This window comes from Leopardus geoffroyi, chromosome D4 (assembly GCF_018350155.1).
Source record: "Leopardus geoffroyi isolate Oge1 chromosome D4, O.geoffroyi_Oge1_pat1.0, whole genome shotgun sequence".
Lineage (NCBI taxonomy): Eukaryota > Metazoa > Chordata > Mammalia > Carnivora > Felidae > Leopardus > Leopardus geoffroyi.
Genome location: NC_059342.1, coordinates 28,445,054 through 28,461,242, shown reverse-complemented (window position 1 = coordinate 28,461,242; position 16,189 = coordinate 28,445,054). Strand labels below are relative to the sequence as shown.

The 16,189-nt window shown below is 42.7% G+C and overlaps 1 pseudogene; it reads right to left on the bottom strand.

Moving 5' to 3' along the window:
• Positions 1-5,126: 5,126 nt before the first annotated feature.
• On the bottom strand, positions 5,127-15,659 carry LOC123592694 (annotated as a pseudogene).
• Between the last annotated feature and the right edge of the window lie 530 nt (positions 15,660-16,189).

Sequence of the window (16,189 nt, the reverse complement as noted above, 5' to 3'; positions counted from 1 at the left end):
CGACATCCGGTGCCCTGCGTGAGCTGGTCCAGACGCCCGACCCCGTGGGCACCGCTCACCCCACTCCGGCCTCCCTAGGGCCTTCCTCCCCCAGGGAGCCCACGGAGCCCCGGCCCCTCAGAGGCCCCTGCCGCCACCGCCCCTCCCATGGCCCCCACCCAGGACGTCCTCGTCTCCAGGGTTGGAGCCTCCTCAGGCTCCCGTGCGAGCTCAGGCTTTGGGTCGGATTGTCTGGGGGGCAAACCCACAATAGGTCCATGTCCCAGCCCTGTGACCCACAAGCTCACGTGGTGGGTGTCAGAGCCTCATTTTCTTCGTTGAAAATCGGGTCTGTGACTCCCATCTCAGGAAGGTGAGCAGGAGGCACCTTTCCTATGAAAATCAGGTCAGCGTGCTGTTGCAGTGTCCACGTGCCATCCCAGCACTCCAGGATGCACGGGTGTCTGCAGGCACTTCACAGTGACTGTGCACGGGTCCCCATACCTGCCAACTTCACTACAACCCTCATGCCCTGGGGCCCAGCATTTATACACTGCAACACATTATATTTCACTATAGATATTCCCTTTGATGTCTTTGGTATGTCACAGGGAGGCCATTCCATTCACATTTAACATAATCTGTGCAGGTACTTGTCACCCGTGAACTCCTCCCCCTGCCCAGTGCTCTGTAGAACTTGACACTGTCCTTATTCTAGCTTCTCCCTTAGCCGCAAATTCCAGTAAGTTCAGACACAAAGCCCTGCAGGGGAGGGAAAGGGCTGGGGGAGCCTGCCAGTAACTCCCCTGAATTGTGACCCAAGTCAGCGCAGAGGCTGAAGACGTTCTGTTGTGACACAGTCACTCATCCCAGAGCTGCCCACCAGGCAGGAAGAAATGGGGCGTTGGCTGGATCTCTCCCTGATGCCATGTAGTGTTGCAGATAAGCCCTTGACCCCAGAAGCAAATCTGCCTCCCAACCCTCTAATTTAACCTTCAAAGCCTGCCCTTTCCCCTTCCCTTTAAATCAGTCCCTGGTTCTCCCTCCCCTGCAGGGGAAGCATCTGAACTGCAGTCACCATGTCCTGTGAGCAACACCGTCCATTAGGAGTATCTCACCAAGTGGAATAAAACATTCTCCACCTAGTTTGTAACACACAGCTTACTAACTTACCGAATCTTTTGAGGGCACTGGTGTCCTCTTCTCCTGTGACAGGGGAAAGGCAGAAACCTAATTCTGGCTATAATTGTACCACCAGGTGCCAGGGGACACTGTGCAATAATTGACTTGTGGCCCTTTCTGTTTTGCGTGCTGTTGATCTTGGCACCTTGACTTTGGCCAGCACTTCTGTCCGGTGTGCAGGATTGAGGGGATCCCCTCCGCCTGAGCCCCTCTGGTCCTTGCACTCTGAAGACCCTAGAGGCATGGTAGCCATGGCACACTGCTGAAGCCCCAGAGAACTTCCAGAAGCCTCTCTGACCCAAGGCTGGCTTGCTCCTGGGCAGCTGAGGGAGGGCATGTCTGTGCCCCGCCCAGTGCTGCCCTCCACTGACTCCAGCTCACTCGTTCAAATGACCTTGAAGGCAGTGCTGGTGAAAAGCTGCTCAGTCTAAAGGGAGACAAACTTAGAAAACACAACCATTCTGAAAACTCCGAAGATGCACTTTGGAACTTTTCACAAGTTTAAAAAATATACATAACTTTGAAAAGTACACAAGTTTCTAATATCTGAAGTTCACACATCAGCCAGCTCTTCCTGGTTTCCCTCACATCGGCACCTGCACATGTTCTCAGAGTCTTGGTCTGAACTCCCAGGACAGTGTGGACAGCAGGCTGAGCGAGCCTGGCATGGTGAAGCAAGATGACAGTCACAAGGAGTCCTTTCTAAGGGATGTTCAGAGACCGACTGTGGCAGACTGCATGCTCCAAAGACGGCCCCAGCCTTGTCTTCATCCCACACGCCCCTCTGCTCAGTGGCCTTGGCTCTCCCCATCATGAGGTAGGGTCTCAGCCCGTCTCCAGGTCCCTGGGCCATCCCTGGTGACAGGCTCCAAATACCTGCAGGAGCAGAGTCTCACCAGGGACCAAGGTCAGGCCATAGGAGTCTGGAGCTCCTTGTGAGCGTCCTGGCACACCTGTTGTTGGGACTTGAACTCAGAGACGCCTTCAAACTGTGGGAGCCCAAGCAATGGGGAGGGCTGGGCAAGCGCTCTGGTCACCAGCCCAGGCTGAACGCCCCGCCCACACCTGCATCTAGGACATCCCACCAGTGGGCCTGCGTGGACACCAGCCATTCCCAAGCAACAGGGGGTTCCAGCTCTTGGAGAGACTTCCAGGAAGAACCATGCCCCTGAGCCCAGGTGGGAAACGGGAGAGACAATTTTTGACAAAATCACAGAGCTGCAAGGATTCCGAGAGTGTGTTTACATTAACAGATAACCGGTCTCTCCATTGCTTCCCCAGTGGTGCCCCCCTGTCCTAAAACCCTCGTGTGGGCCCAGCCTCATCCCCCCGCACCCTCACCTCACTCTCTTTCCATGTTCTGTAGATACACTGTCTCTTTCCTCTGGGGTTCTGAGCCCGAGCCTCTGCTCAGACACCCCTCTTTTCTCCTGTCCCCCTGACTGGCTCCTCTGGGTTCTCATCGGGCACCTCTTCCTCCTGCTGTTCTGAGCTACCTCCTCCCCCTCCCAGCACCTGCTCCTCCTGGCAGTTGGGGATGTGCCTTCCACCAGGTGATGGCTGAGCCCCAGCAGGTGCTGCATCAGTTCTGGTTGTTCCAATACAGTTTCCCCCTGGCAGAAGGGATTCCGCTGGGGAGTCCCCACCTCTCCTGTGACTGCCCCTGACAGCACTGTCAGGAAGCCCACAGAATTTCCCTGCACACACCACATTTGTCATTTTAGGTTAAACAGTTGGAAATGTAAGCGTCTAGGAGGGAAGTCTCATGGAGGGTCCTTCTGGCATGACAAGTGGCCCAGTCCAAAGGGACTTGTCTCAAGGTGCTGGAGGTCTTGTGGGCTGAGACCTGCTCTCTTCCACCTCATGTGCTCATGACCGGTTACGGGGTCTATTAACTACAACTTACATCTTCTCCTCATGCTTTCTGAGCGGGAACATGAGTCAACCTGCAGAGAGAAAATGGAACTATGTGCTTCTTTAGCCTGCGAACAGTAGGCAGAATGTCTTCTTTTAATCAATTCCGGGCTTGAGTAGCTGGGTGTAAATGAGGCCTCAGATGATCACTTTGGATGTCCTCACTTGTCTGCCACCTCTGAGGCCCAGTTCTATTTTTGAAGCTGGCCTCATGTCTGGGGTTTACCCTTAACCCTTGTGGACCCAAGATACACATTTCCACAACCCACTGCATCCGGTTCTTCCTCACCCGCAAAGAGGTTACATGATCTTCTCTGGCATTTGGGGAAGATGCACCTGAAACTGACCATGACATCTGTCCTGTACTTGGGTGGGTTGTAACCATTTGGGGTCAAATGACCATGATCTTTAAGGCACTATTATACCTTGGAAATTCAACGTATGTATGTTCACTTTTCTAACATGTCAAGTTTTTCCTCATTGAAAGAATGTACCTTTTTCCTTACAGATCATTGTTCATATTTTGCTCTATTCAAGCATTGGGACGGACACAGCCAAAGGGCAGCTGCCATGACATGTGCCTATTTACAACTACAAGAACCAGAAACCATGCAGCATTCTCCTAGTGGGCCACTGGCACATTCAATCACTGGCACATTGGTTCCTAGACACCAATAGCATTTTTAACTCTATGAAAATTTAATTAATTAAAAACTTACCCTACTTCCACTTTGAAATATCTTTATTTTAAAAGGAAAAACTTCATACATAATTTTAAAATATGCAGTTTTGGAGCACCTGCATGTTCCAGATGGTTGAGCGTCCAGCTCTTCATTTTGGCTCGGGTCATGATCTCAGGGTCCTGGGATCGAGCCCCATGTCCATTGGGTTTCACACTCATCAGGGAGCCTGCTTGAAGATTCTTTCCTCTCCCTCTCCCTCTGCCCATCCCCTTGCACATACACACTCTCTCTAAAATAAATAAATCTTTCAAAATAAGTAAATAAAAATAAAAGATGAATTTTACAAGTTATTTGATAAGTTCATACAAAGCTATTTACAGCGATAATGAGAGAGTTGGGAACATTACCGGCATAAACTGTCACAAAATCAATTCACAACTTGGATCTTCAACCGTTCAAGTATTTTATCTCACACAGTAAGGTCTGGTCACTGTTAAGATAAAATCCTCTTCAGCAAATTCTGTCCCGAGTCAAGCCTTTTCTTACACTATCATCTCACACTGTAGGAAAGCAGGCCCTGGTTCCACAGGGGTTGTCCCGGTCCTTGACCATCAGTATGTAGCGGATGATGTACCCCAGCTAAAAGAACACAGGGTTTGACGTTTTACTCAAACAATCAAACACATTTATCTTCATGAACAATAGTACCTGATACTGAGCAGTGCACCACAGGCCAACACAGATTCAGGAAGAATCAGGAGAGGCCATTCTTGTTCATGGTTGGGTTTTAACCCTGCACAGAATTCTATCCCAAAACCTTTAATGGACTGCAACATGAGCAGGAAAAGGAAACTCTTGGGGCCAGATATGTTTCCAAAATAAGAAAAAAATTTCCATTTCCAATTTAGAAATGTAATGGTATCATAATTATATCAATACCCTAGAAAGACTGAGACAGTATCCTTTTTTATAATTTTTTTAAATGTCTATTAATTTTTGAGAGAGACAGAGCACAAACAGGGAAGGGACAGAGAGAGAGGGAGACACAGAATCCGAAGCAGGCTCCAGGCTCTGTGCTGTCCGCACAGAGCCCAAAGAAGGGCTCAGACTCACAAACTGTGAGATTCTGTTCCGAGCTGAAGTTGAATGCTTAACAGACTGAGCCACCCAGGAACCCTGAGTCAGTATCTTAATGTTATCATGAGATGAAAATGTCTGTGTTCCCCCTAAGTGAGGTAAACACTGCTGGGATTTCAGAATTGTGCTCAAAGGGTTTGAGGATCTGCATCCAAGCACTGATTTATAAAGGGAAATCTTTTCAGTTTCAAAGAGAAGTATTTTTGGCATTTTATACCTGTTCTTGACAACCTAAGATTTTTTGTTATCCAATTGTTCTCCTTCAAAGCCATAGCCAACCACCAGAACACTGTGATTCAGGTTTTCACTGCTGCTCTTTGGATCATAGTAGATACCTGGAAAAGGAAAATTCAATGTTGGGTTGAGAACACCCCAGATACACGTGATAGTAACTCAAACTATCAACCATAGTATGGGAAACATTTCAAAACTTGTTAAAATGACACAAAGGCAGATAATATTTAAAAGACATCTTTTTTGACTATGCTAATAATTTAGGTTCTCATCTAATACTGGAATAAATACAAAGTGGTGCACTCTCGTTTTTAAACAAGTGGATAAGGGCACCTGGGTGACTCAGTTGGTTAAGCATCTGACTCTTAGTCTCTGTTCAGATCACGATCTCACTGTTCATGAGATCCAACCCCACATCAGGCTCTGTACTAACAACGTGGAGCCTGCTTAGGATTCTCTCTCTCCCTCTCTTTCTCTGCCTCTCACATGCTCATGATCTCTCTCTCTCTCTCTCTCTCTCTCTCTCTCTCTCTCAAAAATAAATGAATAAACGTTTTTTTTAAATTTTTTTTCAACGTTTATTTATTTTTGGGACAGAGAGAGACAGAGCATGAGCGGGGGAGGGGCAGAGAGAGAGGGAGACACAGAATCGGAAACAGGCTCCAGGCTCTGAGCCATCAGCCCAGAGCCTGACGCGGGGCTCGAACTCACGGACCGCGAGATCGTGACCTGGCTGAAGCCGGACGCTTAACCGACTGCGCCACCCAGGCGCCCCTGAATAAACATTTTTAAAAAGTTAAAAAAAATAGATACATCTGGGTGGCTCAGTTGGTTAAGCCTCTGACTCTTGATTTCAGCTCAAGTTATGATGTCATGATTTGTGAGTTCGAGCCCCACATCAGCCACTGCACTGACAGTGTGGAGCCTGCTTGGATTCTCTTTCTCGCTCCCTCTATCTCTGTTCCTCCCACACTTGTGCTGTCTCTCTCTCAAAATAAATAAATTAATTTAACAAATTTAAAAATAAACAACTAGACAAGAGGCATAAAAAACCATTTGTGAAAATCTTCTCATTCTACTTTGAGGATGTCAGCCTAAGGAAGAGCACAGAACACAAAATTACTTGAGCCAAGGGCTTTGTTCCAATTTTTTGTAGTAAAATCATTCAGAAAATTTGAAATATGTAATAATTTGTAAAATGGAAAGTAAGGTAAGGTATACTGATAGAATTATGTCATCTTTAAGTATACTTATGAAGTGCTGAAAATATGGGGAATATAGATCCAGTCATGTCAATGGATACATCAGGCACAAATATTACATGTACAGAATGAACAATTGTGTTAAATCCAAACCCAGAAAAATTCTACATTAAATTCTACATACCAAAGAGTCAATCTTGTCATATATCATGGTGGTTTTCCCACTTCTCTGCTCACATTTCTACATAGATAAATGTTTACCTTTTTTCTAGAACTAGAAAGAATATAAGGTTGCATCGATAGCAACAGAGATGGGCCCCACACTTGCCTCTGTGATCATAATCTCCCAGCCCATAAACTCCCAGGAGACAGTCACATCAGCAGCTGAATATTCTGGATTGTGTGAAAGGCAGGATTCATCCTTTCAAAGGGAAAGGGAAAGAGACCTGATCACTATGATCCACCTCCAGGGGAAAATGAGTGCAAGACAGTTTGTAGCTGAATGGTTTTCAATTCAAGTTGGGTATTAAGAATCCCAGGACCTGAAATGCTATTGGTTGTTTTGAAATGAACAGTAGAAGGTGTCTATTTAAATAAGAAATTCATGGTCTACCTGCCCTGAGAAATTTTTCATTCTGGAGAAATCTGTACTATATATAAGACAGCATGTATATCACCACATAGCAGAGATGTAGGAACAGTAATATGGTAATGATATGAGCAGAGAACTGTGCAAGGCTAACAAATTTTAATGACGGTTCTGAAAGTTTGCAGATACTAAGACTACAATCTAAAATGAGAATATTAAATATGATATCTCTGCTTCCTGAAAATGTTCAACTTTGATAGGAAGATCAGGAGCTCTGTTTACCTGTGTAGGATAAGGATAGGACCTGTCTGAGCCCAGGACTCCATTCTCCTTAACATACTGGAAGACACAAGCCACTAGGCCACCACTGAAGCCTCCATTGCCTTTAGACAGAGAGCAGTCCACCAGGTTCTCAGAGAAACAAGTTTGCCAGTTTTCTGGAACATCTGTCCTTCAAGGGCACCAGTTGCACTAAAAACCCAACATAAGCCACAAACCTAATTATAAAGCTCTCAGTCAACAAAACAAATAGCAAGATTTGAGAGCATCCCACACATCTGAAACTCTGTTAAAACATAGCGAACTGCACGTTGTTTCTCAGTCTACAATAGCAAGGACACTGATTCCTTTTGCCTTTATTCTTGAGAGGAACCTGCTAAATATTGTCACACCTGATCCTTCATGGGAGTTACATAGCCTTTCTCTCTCCAGTCCACAGATGAAGGGATCTCAGCAAAGATAGATGCTCAGAATGCTTTCCCCTTCTTGTGCTTCTGGATTTGAGGGCCATTTGTCACATGCCTGAATTCTTCATTGGTCTTCAAGAAAAAGGAAATAGAATGTTAACAAGCAGGAGATTTTTTTTTGGTATAGTACCAGGGAGATGAAGCACAAATGGTCAGCAATTCATGCCACACTCACCATGTCACCAATGTCACTCATTGCCATCATGAAGCTATGTTTCCCTTGGTCATATTCCTGATTGTGCTGTTCAATCATTTTTATATTCCTCTCACTCACTCCTCTCCACCCTTTTTCATCCTGCAGAAAAACAAATAACCTATCATCTTTATTTCTTCTTGTGTGTGTGTGCTAAAGATCTAATTTTATTTTATATTTTAATTATCTTTTATATAATTCCAAGTTAGTTAACCTGCAGTGTAATGATTTCAGGAATACAGTTTAGTGATTCATCACTTACATATAACACTCAGTGCTCATCCCAACAAGTGCCATCCTTAATGCCCTGAACCCATTTCGCCCATCCCCACCCTTAACACCCCACCAACAACCCTCAGTTTGTTCCCTGTATTTAAGAGGCTCTTATGGTTTGTCTCCCTCTCAGTTTTTATCTTATTTTTGCTTCCCTTCCCCTATTTTCATCTGTTTTTGTTTATTAAATTACACATATAAGTGAAATCATATGATATTTGTCTTTCTCTGACTGACTTATTTTGCTTGGCGTAATTCACTCCAGTTCCATCCATGTTGTTGCAAATGGCAGGATTTCATTTTTTTGATCCCCAAGTAATATTCCAGTGTGTGTGTGTGTGTGTGTGTGTGTGTGTGTGTGTGTATACATACACACACACACATACATATATATATGTATATATATGTATATATATATATATATATATATATATATATACACACACATATATATATATACCACTTATTCTTTATCCATTCATCTGTCGATGGACTTTTGGGCTCTTTCCATGCTTTGGCTGTTGTCAATAGTGCTGCTATAAACATTGGGGTGAATGTGCCCTTTCAAATCAGCACTCCTGTATCATTTGGGTAAATGCCTAGTAGTGCAATTGCTGGATGGTAGGTTAGTTCTATTTTTAATTTTTTAAGGAACCTCCATACTGTCTTCCAGAGTGGCTGAACCACTTTGCATTCCTACCAGCAGTGAAAAAGTGTTCCTCTTTCTCTGTCTCTTCACCAACATCTGTTGTTGCCTGAGTTGTTAGTTTTAGTATTTCTGACTGGTGTGAGATGGTATCTCATTGGGGTTTTGATATGTATTTCCCTGATGATGAGTGATGTTGAGCATTTTTTTCATGTGTCTGTTAGCCATCTGGATGTCTTCTTTGGAGAAGTGTCTATTCATGTGTTTTGCCCATTTCTTCACTGGATTAGTTGTTTTTTGAGTGTTGAGCTTGATAAATTCTTTATAGATTTTGCATACTAACCCTTTATCTGATATGTCATTTGCAAATATCTGTCAGTTACCTTTTAGTTTTATTGATTGTTTCCTATGCTGTGCAGAAGCTTTTTATCTTGATGAGGTCTCAATAGTTCATTTTTGTTTTTATTTCCCTTGCCTTCAGAGACATGTTGAGTAAGAAGTTGCTGTGGCCAAGGTCCAAGAGGTTTTTGCCTGTTTTCTCCTCGAGGATTTTGATGGCTTCCTGTCTTACATTTAGATCTTTCATCCATTTTGAGTTTATTTTTGTGTACCATGTAAAAAAGTGGTCCAGGTGCATTCTTCTGCATTTCGCTGTCCACTTTTCCCAACACCATTTGCTGAAGAGTCTGTCCTTATTTTATTGGATATTCTTTCCTGCTTTGTCAAAGATTAGTTGGTCATGTTTGTGGGTCCATTTCTGGGTTCTTTATTCTGTTCCACTGGTCTATGTGTCTGTTTTTGTTCCAGTACCATACTACTGTCTTGATGATCACAGTTTTGTATTATAGCTTGAAGTCCAGAACTGTGATGCCTCTGGCTTTGGTTTTCTTTTTAAACAATACTTTGGCTATTAGGGGTGTTTTCTGGTTCTGTACAAATTTTGGAATTGTTTATTCTAGCTCTGTGAAGAATGCTGGCATTATTTTGATAGGGATCCCATTGAATATGTAGATTGCTTTGGGCAGTATCAACATTTTAACAATATTTGTTCTTCCAATCCACAAGCATGGAATACTTTTCCATTAGTTTGTGTCTTCTTCAATTTCTTTCATAAGCTTTGTATGGTTTTCATCGTATAGATTTTTTACCTCTTTGGTTAGGTTTATTCCTAGATATTTTATGGGTTTCAGTACAATTGTAAATGGTATCAATTCCTTGATTTCTCGTTCTGTTTCTTTATTATTGGTGTATAGAAATGCAACCAATTTCTGTACATTGATTTTATATCTTGTGACTTTGCTGAATTCATGTATCAGCCCCAGCCGTTTCTTGGTAGAGTCTTTTGGGTTTTCCATGTAGAGTGTCATGTCTTCTGCAAAGAGTGAGTGTTCAACTTCCCCCTTGCCAATTTGGATGCCTTTTATTTCTTCTTGTTGTCTGAGGCTAGGACTTCCAACACTCTGTTGAAGAACAGTGGTGAGAGTGAATATCCCTGTCGTGTTCTTGACCATTAAGGGAAAAGCTCTCAGTGTTTCCAAATTGAGGATGATATTAGCTGTGAGTCTTTTGTATATGGCCTTTAAGATATTGACCTATGTTCCTTCTATCCTTACTTTCTTGAGGGTTTATCAAGAAACAATGCTGTGTTTTGTCAAGTGTTTTCTCTGCATCAATGAGAGGATCAGATGGTTCTTATCCTTTCTTTCATTAATGTGGTATGTTACATTGATTGATTTGCAGATACTGAACCAGCCCTGCATCCCAGTAATAAATCCCACTTGATCGTGGTGAATAAATCTTTTAATGTATTGTTGGAACTGGTTTGCTAGTATCTTGTTGAGAATTTTTGCAACCATGTTCATCAGGGAAATTGGTCTGTAGTTCTTCTTTTCAGTGGGGTCTTTGTCTGGTTTTGGAATCAAGGTACTGTTGGCCTCCTAGAACAAGTTTGGAAGTTTTCTTTCTATTTCTATTTTTTTGAGCAGCTTCAAAAGAATAAGTGTTGACTCTCTTTAAATGTTTGGTAGTATTTCCCTGGAAAGCCATCCTGCCCTGGACTCTTATTTGTTGGGAGATTTTTGATTACTGACTCAGTTTCTTTATTGGTTGTGGATCTGTTCAAATTTTCTATTTCTTCCTGTTTCAGTTTGGTAATTTATATGTTTCTAGAAGGTTGCCCATTTCTTCCAGTTTGCCCAATTTGTTGGCATATAATTGCTCATAAGATTCTCTTATTATTGTTTGTATCTCTGCAGTGTTGGTTGTGATCTCTCCTCTTTGATTCATGATTTTATTTATTTGGGCCCTTCTCTTTTTCTTTTTGATCAATCTGGCTACAGGTTTACAGTTTTGTTAATTCTTTCAAAGAACCAGCTCCTAGTTTCATTGATCTGTTCTACTGTTTTGTTTTGTTTTGTTTTGTTTTTTTATATCATGGCTTTCTGCTCTAATCTTCACTAATTTCCCTTCTTCTGCTGGTTTTGGGCTTTATTTTCTGTTCTTTTTCAATCTGTTTTAGGTGTAAGGTTAAGTTGTATATCTGAGACCTTTCTTCCTTCTTTAGGAAGGCCTGGATTGCTATATACTTCCCTCTTATGACTGACTTTGCTGCATTTCAGAGGTTTTGAGGTGTCATGTTTTCATTTTCATTGGTTTCCATATACTTTTAAATTTCCTCTTTAATTTCTTGGTTAACCCATTCATTCTTTAGTAAGGTATTCTTTGATCTCCAAGTATTCTTGGTCTTTCCAAATTGTTTCTTGTGGTTGATCTTGAGTTTCATAGCATTGAGATCTGAAAATATGCAAGTCATGATATCAGTCTTTTTGTACTTGTTGAGCGCTGATTTCTGAGGCAGTATGTGATCTATTCTGGAGAATGTTCCATGAGAACTCGAGAAGAATGTGTATTCTGCTGCTTTAGAATGAAACATTCTGAATGAATCTGTTAAGTCTATCCGGTCTAGTGTGTCATTCAAAGTCATTGTTTCCTTATTAATTTTCTGCTTACATGATCTGTCTATTGCTATAATTGGGGTGTGGAAATCCCCAACTATTATGGTATTATTATCAATGAGTTGCTTTATGTTTGTGATTAATTGATTTATATATTGGGTGCTTTCATGTTGGGTGCATAAATATTGACAATTGTTAGATCTTCTTAGTGGATAGACCCCTTAAATATATTATAATGCCCTTCTTTATCTCTTGTCACAGTCTTTATTTTAAAATCTAGTTTGTCTTATATAAGTATGGCTGCTCCAGCTTTCTTTTGACAACCATTAGCATGATAGATGGCTCTCCATCCTCTTACTTTCAATCTTATAGTTTCTTCAGGTCTAAAATGAGTGTCTTGGACTCAACCTATCAATGGGTCTTGTTTTCTTATCCATTCTGATGCTTTATGTCTTTTGATTGAAGCATTTGGTCCATTTACATTTAGAGTGAGTATTGAAAGATATGAATTTAGTTCCACTATATTGCCTGTAGAGTTGGTGTTTCTCGTAATGTTCTCTGGTCTTTTCTAGTCTTTGTTGCTTTTGGTCTTTGATGTTTTATCTTTCTCCACTCAGAGTCCTCCTTGAAATTTCTTGCAGGGCTGGTTTAGTGGTCACAAATTCTTTTAGTTTTTGTTTGGGAGACTCTTTATCTCTCCTTCTGTTTTGAATGAGAGCCTTGCTGGTTAAAGAATTCTTGGCTGCATATTTTTCTGATTCATCACGTGTAATATATCTTGCCACTCCTTTTTTGCCTGCCAAGTTTCTGTGGATAAGTCTGCTGTGTACCTGATATGTCTTCCCTTATATGTTAAGGACTTTTTTCCCCTTGCTGCTTTTGTAATTCCTTCCTTGTCTATTTTGTGAATTTGACTATGGTATGTCTTAATGGTGGTGGGTTTTGTTGAATCTAATGAGAGATCTCTGTGCTTCCTGGATTTTGATGTTTGTGTCCTTCCCCAGATTAGAAAAGTTTTCCACTATAATTTTCTCACATATACATTCTGCCCCTTTTTCTCTTTCTTCATCTTCTGGGATTCCTATGATTTGGATGTTATTCCTTTTTAATAAGTCACTGAGTTCTCTAATCTTGTATCATGATCTTTTGCCTTTGTTTTCCTCTTATTTTCTGCTTCACCATTCGCCATAATTTTATGGTTTTTTTAAACATTGTTTTAAATGTTTTTATTTATTTTTGAGACAGAGAGAGACAGAGAATGAGCAGGGGAGGAGCAGAGAGAGAGGGAGACACAGAATCTGAAGCAGGCTCCAGGCTCTGAGCTGTTAGCACAGAGGTCGACACAGGGCTTGAACTCACAGACTGTGAGATCATGATCTGAGCTGAAGTTGGATGCTTAACTGACTGAGCCACCCAGGTGCCCCTCCATAATTTTATCTTTTCTATCCCTGATTCACTGCTCTGCTTTGTCAATTATTGCCATCGTTGCACCCATTTGAGATGGTATCTGTTATAGTATTTTTATATTTTATTTCTTTTATCTCTACAAAAAGGGATTCCCTCGTATCTTCTATACCTTTTTCAACCCCAGGTAGTATTCTTATTATTATGGTTCTCAATTCTAGTTCAGAAATCTTGTTGATGAGTCCCTGACTGTCATTTCTTCCTGTTCTTTCTTTTGGGATGAATTCCTTCATTTCATCATTTTGAAGAGATAAAAAGAATTAATAAAGTAAAAAAAAAAATTAAAAATGAAAAACAAAGCAAAAAAACAAATAAAGAAAGCTAGGTCCTAGCTGTCTTTCAGTCAGATTGTTGAAAGAAGCATGAGAGAATAGAGAAAAAAGGGAAAGGAAAGAAAAAAAGGTAAGAAAACATTTAAAAGTTAAAAAAATGTATAATAAAGAAAATGAAATAGAGAAAAAAAATTTAAAAATAAAAGATAAAGTAAAAAAAGAAAAAAAATTCTTTGTATATCCAAAAAAGAGAGAGAAAAGAAAACAACTTAAGCAAAAACAGAGGTACATAAAACGAACAAGTAAGGGAACCAGCAAGAAAGAATGACACCTGAATGAAGTTACATCCAGTTTCTCCTAGAACTGAAACTATGAAGCATTCTACAATCCATAATCTTTTAAAAAAAAATTTAATGTTTATTTATTTTTGAGAGAGAGATACACACACACACACACAAAGTGTGAGTGCGGAAGGGGTAGAGAGAGAGAGGGAGACACAGAATCTGAAGCAGGCTCCAGGCTCTGAGCTGTCAGGACAGATACTGACACAGGGCTTGAACACACAGACTATGAGATCATGACCTGAGCCGAAGTTGGACACTTAACCAACTGAACCACCCAGGTACCCCAACAGTCCGTAATCTAACCAGGTGGAGTGACTTGTGCTGATCTTCTAGAGAGTGTGCTTGGAGGGGTCAGTTAGGCAGGACTTGGTTTAACAGCTCCTTTCTTCACTAGGTGGCACTGGTTAGCTTACTGGGATGGATCAGTGTGAGTGTGTGCATGCACATGTGTGAGATAGCTTCACCTAGTTCCCTAGTCTCTGGCACAGGAATTTTGTGTTCTCACCCACCCGCGATTAAGCATCCCTCCTTTGTCTCAGGTCTTTGTCCACTCCCTGTATCTATCTTGTCCATGTCCAAGCCGTCTGACGTCCAGGTGGCACCTCCCTCTAGAGTTTTATCTCAGTTGGGGCTGTGTTTCAAAATCCCCTAATTCAGAGAACACTGTGGTTTGTATCCATGCCAAATCTCTGGGGGAGGGTCTCGCTGAGCAAGGGCCAGGTGCTGCCTTGCCCCAGAAAATGTCTGTGCAGTCACGCAGTGACAGAGGTTCAGAGATTATGACAAACCACAACACACAGCAGGAGTCAGGTTTACTGCAGTCTGGCATCTTTATCCCAATAACCACAAACTTAGCTACTCTCTGTGGTCCACTGGGACCTTTGGCCTCTACCAAATGCACTCCAAGCAGGGGAACCGCTTCTTCCCATGTGGCACACAGATCAGTCAGACCCCACTGCCTGTTCCTAGGGATTTGTCCTGCTTCCTCATCAGAGCACAGCCAGGAACTGAACTCTGAAATTTCACTCTGCTCTCCACTCTTTATAGAATCCTGGTGGTATTGAAACCGTCTTCTTTCTCCCTGTAAATGATTTTGGGGAACAGATTTCTTGTTCAGTCCCCTGCGAGTATTTTCACTTTCTCTTTCTTTCTCTCCAGCTACTTTCAGGGAGAGTGCTTTTAGTGCATGATCCCGATGTGCAGCACTCTCCCTATTTCTCTTTCTCTCTCTGTTCTCTCTCCATGAAAGTGGCTCCCTTCCCTCCAGGGCTTTCCTCTCCCCCACTTGACTTCTCCACACCATGGACCTGCTGAGTTCTGTAGCTCAAGTTATGCAGATTGTTGCACTAATCCTCAGATCAATTTCCTAGGTGTTCAAAATGGTTTGGTGGTGATGTAGCTTCATTTCAGTGATGAGAGAATTCAGTGTCCATGCTGTTCTGCCATCTTAAATCCTTCCCTATGATCTTTATTTCTATTTAAAACCAACTCACCTGCTCCAAGTGGATGTGCTCACAGAGGAGGAGAAAACATAGCCAAAGATGGCCTGATGCTTCTGGGATCTGTTCCCCAGCAACCACAGAGTAGGACATATGTCCACATTGTGCACAGCCATGGTGACCTGCTTATTGCCTTGGTAAGAGTGGGTTCAGGAAGCTACTCTCTGCTCTGAACTCCTACCAACATGGAACGTTCTCTGCAGGGGTCCCTCTGGACAGGTTAGATGTTACTACATATAGCTTCCCGTGTGTTGCCTTCCACTGGGATCAATGTGCATCAGAGCTCTGATTGAGTTGTGGAGCAGCTGAAGCTATTCCCAAGAAAAGGGCAACAAGGAAGAGAGAAGAAGGAAGCTTATCTCAAAACCTAAGAAAGAAAAACACATGAGTTTCTGATTAAACCAAACCATCTAAAAAACCATCCTCTTTTCTTCTGAGATGTTAGAGCCACCACAGTGGAGAACAAACATTGAATATATCCTCTGACATGTTTGCACAGGGCTGGGGAGGAAGGTTGAGGATGTGGGTTGTGCAGGGGACTTGCCAAACTGCTCCCTGCCCTGAGACCACTGCTGCCTCCAGGGCATGTGGACAGGGACACATGGCACTGCCATCCCACAGTCCAGCTGGAGGGGTGTACCATGGGGCCGCTACCTTTTGGCGGCAGTTCCAGATGGCCCTGCCCCTCAGGATTGACTCCATGCTTCACCTGTGGCAGGGGAAGCTACCCTGGTCCAGTCACAGGTGCAGGTCCAGGTTAGTTTAGGGTCCCAGGCTATGCATTAAGGCCCTGGTTTTCCCAGGGCCAGACCCCCCTCCCACCCCACTGTGTGTCTCAATGTGATTGTCTCAGCCTGCCTGTGCACAGAGCCTCTGGG